This window comes from Elephas maximus, chromosome 19 (assembly GCF_024166365.1).
Source record: "Elephas maximus indicus isolate mEleMax1 chromosome 19, mEleMax1 primary haplotype, whole genome shotgun sequence".
Classification (NCBI taxonomy): Eukaryota; Metazoa; Chordata; class Mammalia; order Proboscidea; family Elephantidae; genus Elephas; species Elephas maximus.
Genome location: NC_064837.1, coordinates 17,985,707 through 17,991,706, shown reverse-complemented (window position 1 = coordinate 17,991,706; position 6,000 = coordinate 17,985,707).

Genomic DNA, 6,000 nt, shown 5'->3' with positions numbered 1-6,000 from the left:
AAGCTGAACATGTAGAATGCTGTAAGTATGGTGGTAAATTTAAATCTGAATATATTAGTAATTTATAAATTACATTAAACATAAATGGGCTAAATACTGGATCTTTTTAAAACTCTATACTTTTTACTGGAAAAACATCTAAAGGATGTAGATATAAAAAGGTTAAAAGGAAAGGTTGAAAGTAAAATGGCTAATGTAGGTGTCTTAGTCATCTAGTGCTGCTATAATAGAAATACAAGTGGATAGCTTTAACAAAGAGAGATTTATTTCCTCACAACGAAGTAAGCTAAAAGTCCAAATTCAGGGTGCCTCCTCCAGGGGAAGGCTTTCTTTCTCCATTGGCTCTGGAGGAAGAGTCCTTGTCATCAATATTCCCCTGGACTAGGAGCTTCTCTGAGCAGCAACCTTGGATCCAAAGGATGGGCTCTGCTCCCAGCACTGCATTCTTGCTGGTATGTGGTTCCCCCCTCTCTGCTTGCTTTCTTCTCCTTTTATCTCTTGTAAGACAAAAGGTGGTGCAGGCCACACCCCAGGGAAACTCCCCTTACATTGGATCAGGGATTAGACCTGAGCAAGGGTGTTACATCCCACTCTAATACTCCTTCATATAATCTAATTTTGCCTTATTAACCCCAGGCAGAGATTAGGATTTACAACACAGAGGAATATTAACCACAGGCAGAGTTTAGGATTTACAACACAGAGGAATATTATATCAATGGGAGGACAACCACACAACACTGGGAATCATGGTGTAACCAAGTTGACACATATTTTGGGGGGACACAATTCAATCCATAACAGTAGGTATATTATATACATACATAATTCAAACAAACCAACCAGAAGAAAGATTCCATGTCTATATTGATATTATATACAATACACACCAAGGCAAAAAATACTAGAGATAAAAAGGGATATTTCATAATGATAAAGGGTTCAACTCAACAGAAAGATTTAACAATCTAAATTTACATGTACGCAAATGTTGTTGTTCATTGTTAGGTTCCATCGAGTTGGTTCTGACTCATAGCGATCCTATGTACAACACAACAAAACATTGTCTGGTCCTCCGCCATCCTCACAATCTAAATACATCATTGTGTATTTCTTTATAAACAAGACATTCACTTGTTATTGTTGTTAGGTGCCATTGAGTCAGTTCCAACTCATACCGACTCTACGTACTATAGAACGAAACACTGCCCAGTCCTGCACCATGCTCACAATCATTGTAATGCTTGAGCCCATTGCTGCAGCCACTGTCTCAATCTACCACATTGAGGGTCTTCCTCTTTTTCACTGACCCTCTACTTTACCAAGTATGATGTCCTTCTCCAGAAAATGGTCCCTCCTGACAACATGTCCTAAGCATGTGAGATGAAGTCTCTTCATTCTTGCTTCTAATGAGCATTCCGGCTGTATTTCTTCCAAGACAGATTTATTTGTTCTTTTGGCAGTCCACAGGATACTGAATATTCTTCAGTAACACCATAATTCAAAGGCATCAATTCTTTCTGTCTTCCTTATCCAATTGTCCAGCTTTCCCACGCATACGAGATGACTGAAAGCACCATGGTTTGGGTTAGGTGTACCTTAGTCTTCAAGGTGACATCTTTGCTTTCAACACTTTAAAGAGGTCTTTTGCAGCAGATTTGCCCAATGCAATGCGTCTTTGGATTTCTTGACTTCTGCTTCTGGGGCTGTTGATTGTGGATCCAAGTAAAATGAAATTCTTGACAACTTCAATCTTTTCTCCGTTTATCATGATGTCGCTTATTGGTCCAATTGTGAGAATTTTTCTTTTTTTTTTTTATGTTGAGGTGTAATCCATACTGAAAGCTGTAGTCTTTAATTTTCATCAGACGTGCTTCAAGCCCTCTTCACTTTCAGCAAGCAAGGTTGTGTCATCTGCATATTGCAGGTTGTTAATGAGTCTTCCTCCAATCTTGATGCCATGTTCTTCATATAACCCAGTTTCTCAGACTATTTGTTCAGCATACAGACATATTAAGTATGGTGAAAGGATACAACCCTGATGCACACCTTTCTTGACTTTAAATCATGTAGTATCCCCTTGTTCTGTTTGAAGGACTGCCTCTTGATCTATGTATAGGTTCCTCCTGAGCACAAGTGTTCTGGAATTCCCATTCTTCACAACATTATCCATAATATGTTATGATCCACACAGTTGAATGCCTTTGCACAGTCAATAAAACACAGGTAAATATCTTTCTGGTATTCTCTGCTTTCAGCAGGAGCCATCTGACATCACCTATGATATCCCTGATTCCACATCCTCTTCTGAATCAGGCTTGAATTCCTGATGGTTCCCTGTTGATATACTGCTGCAGCCACTTTTGAATGAGCTTCAGCAAAATTTTACTTGTGTGTGATATTAATGATTTGTTGGATAATTTTCATATTCGGTTGGATCACCTTTCTTGGGAATAGGCGTATATGGGTCTCTTCCAATCAGTTGGCCAGGTAGCTGTCTTCCAAATTTCTTGGCATAATTGAGTGAGCACTTCCAATGCTACATCAGTTTGGTATTACATTAATTCCTGGAGCCTTGTTTTTCAGCAATGCCTTCAGTGTAGCTTGGACCTCCTCCTTTAGTACTGTCTGTTCCGGATCATATGCTACCTCCTGAAATGGCTGAATGTCCTCCATTTCTTTTTGGTACAGCTACAATAAACAGAAACTTCAAAGACCAGAATCCATAATAAAAGAAATTTCTACAAATCAGCTCAATAGAAAAGTGTGCAAGAAACTTGGCTGTCACACAAGAAGATAGCCAAGTGAATAATCAGTTCATGAAAAGGTGTGTAGCTTCATTAATTATGAAAATACTAAATAAACCACACACAGGGCAGGCACGAGGGGGACGCAGTCACTCCTCTCCTCCTCCTGGAGTCCACCCTCCTGGGCTCCGCAGTCAGTTCTTTGGTTGGTCAGCCCCCTCCCTCCACTCTTAGGCAAGGAATTACTGGTACCTCGACCCCTACCAGCATCAGCTGGAGTCCTCAATGTGGAAGACCTCCAGGGATACTTTCCACTGAGGAGCTCAGGGGTCTTTTGGGAACCTGTCACCAGGTGGAGCATCCTCTCTATGCGATGATGGGCAACGGCCACCATCCTGAAGACACGGGTGGCCGTCGGTGGGTGTGGCAAGAACTGCTTGCTCAATGTCTTCAGCAAGGACCAGTTCTCAGAGAGTTTCAATGCTTTTGCTTCCTCTGGATCCTGCATTCAGCTCATCATCATCTGACCTCCAGTTCTTGGAACTAGAGCTAGCAGCTCACCTGCTGATCTTGGGATTTGTCAGCCTCTACAGCTACATGAGTCAGGAGAAGCCCAAGCCTGTTGCCTGACCCACAGACATAGCAACCAAGTGAGCCATTTTCTATTCTTTTTTTTCTGTGTTTTAAGTAAAAGTTTACAAATCAAGTCAGTCTCCCATACAAAAATTTATACGCACCTTTTTTTGCTATATACTCCTAGTTGCTCTCCCCCTAATGAGACAGCACACTCCTCCTTTCCACCCTGTATTTCCCAAGTCCATTCAACCAGCTTCTGTCCCCCACTGCCTTCTCATCTTCCCTCCAGACAGGAGCTGCCCATATAGTCTCATGTGTCTACTTGATCCAAGAAGCTCACTCCTCACCAGTATCATTTTCTCTCATACTCCAGCCCAATCTCTGCCTGAAGAGTAGCCTTGGGAATGGTTCCTGTCTTGGGCTAACAGAAGGGCTGGGGATCATGACCTCCAGGGTCCTTCTAGTCTCATTAAGACCATTAAGTCTGGTCTTTTTACCAGAATTTGACGGCTGCATCCCACTATTCTCCTGCTCCATCAGGGATTCTCTGTTGTATTCCCCGTCAGAGAAGCCATCAGTTGTAGCCAGGCACCATCTAGCTCTTCTGGTCTCAGGCTGATGTAGTCTCAGAATTTATGTCACCCTTTCTATCTCTTGGGCTCATAATTACCTTGTGTCTTTAGTATTCTTCATTCTCCTTTGATCCAGGTGGATTGAGACCAATTGATGCATCTTAGATGGCCACTTGCTAGCGTTTAAGACCACAGATGCCACTCTCCAAAGTGGGATGCAGAATGTTTTCTCAATACATTTTATTATGCCAATTGGCCTAGATGTCCCCTGAAACCATGGTCCCCAAACCCCTGCCCCTGCTACGCTGACCTTCAAAGCATTCAGCTTTATTCAGGAAACTGCTTTTGGTTTAGTCCAGTTGTGCTGACCTCACCTGTATTTTGTGTTGTCTTTCCCTTCACCTAAAATAGTTCTTGTTCACTATCTAATTAGTGAATACCCCTCTCTCTCCCTCCCTCCTCACCCTCATAACCATCAAAGAATATTTTCTTCTGTGTTTAAACTATTTCTTGAGGTCTTATAATAGTGGTCTTATACAGTATTTGTCCCTTTTGAAATTATTTTTTCTTTTTATTGTGCTTTAAGTGAAGGATTACAGAGCACATTAGTGTCCCATTAAATACTTCATACACATATTGTTCCATGACATAGTTTGCACTCCCTGCAATGTGCCAGCACTCTCCCCATTACCACCCTCAGTTCCCCATTTCCATTTGCCCAGTTTTCATGCCCATTCCTGCCTTTTCTTCTTTGTTTTTAGGCATATGTTATCCTTTCTGTGTCATGCACATGATTGTTCTAAGAAGCACTTTCCTCATGTGTTAATACACATTAATTTATAGGCCTGTCTATTATTTGGCTGACAGGTGATCTTCAAGAATGCCTTCGGTTCCAAGTTAGAAGGAAGTCCAAGGTTTATAGTCGCAGGGATTCCTCCGGTCTCCCTCCAACCAGTAAATCTGTTGTTGTTGTTTTTTTTAATTTTTATTGCGCTTTGAGTGAAAGTTTACAAATTAAGTCAGTCTCTCATACAAAAATTCATACACGCCTTGCTATGTACTCCTAATTGCTCTCCCCGTAATAAGACAACACTCTCCTTCCCTCCACTCTCTATTTTTGCGTCCATTCCTCAAGCTTCTGACACCCTCCACCCTCTCATCTCCCATCCAGACAGGAGCTGACCACATAGTCTCATGTGTCTACTTGATCCAAGTAGCCCAATCATCACCAATATCATTTTCTATCCCATAGTCCAGTCCAAGCCCTGTAATTCCCTGGCTTTGGGAATGATTCCTGTCTTGGGCTAACAGAAGGTCTGGGGACCATGACCTCTGGGGTCCTTCTAGTCACAGTCAGATGATTAAGTCTGGTCTTCTTACAAGAATTTGAGGTCTGCATCCCACTGTTCCCTTCCACCCTCAGGGGTTGTCTGTTGTGTTCGGGTCGGTCATCGGTTGTAGCCAGGCACCATCTAGTTCTTCTGGTCTCAGGATGACGTAATCTCTGGTTTATGTGGCCCTTTCTGTCTCTTGGGCTCATAATTACCTTGTGTCTTTGGTGTTCTTCATTCTCCTTTGATCCAGGTGGGTTGAGATCCATTGCTGCATCTTAGATGGCTGCTTGCTAGCATTTAAGACCCCAGATGCCACTCTTCAAGTGGGATGCAGAATGTTTTCTTAATAGATTTTATTATGCCTATTGACCTAGATGTCCCCTGAAACCATGGTCCGCAAACCCCTGCCCCTGCTACGCTGGCCTTGGAAGCATTCAGTTTATTCAGGAAACTTCTTTCCTTTTGGTTTAGTCCACTTGTGCTGACCTAGCCTGTATTGTGTGTTCTGTTTCCCATCACCTAAACTAGTTCTTATCTACTATCTAATTAGTGAATACCCCTCTCCAACCCTCCCATCTTCTTCCCTCTCGGAACCATCAAATAATATTTTCTTCTCTGTTTAAACTATTTCTCAAGTTCTTAATAATAGTGGTCTTATACAATATTTGTCCTTTTGCAACTGACTAATTTCCCTCAGCATAATGCCTTCTAGATTCCTCCATGTTATGAAATGGTTCACAGATTCATCACTGTTCTTTATCAATGCATAGT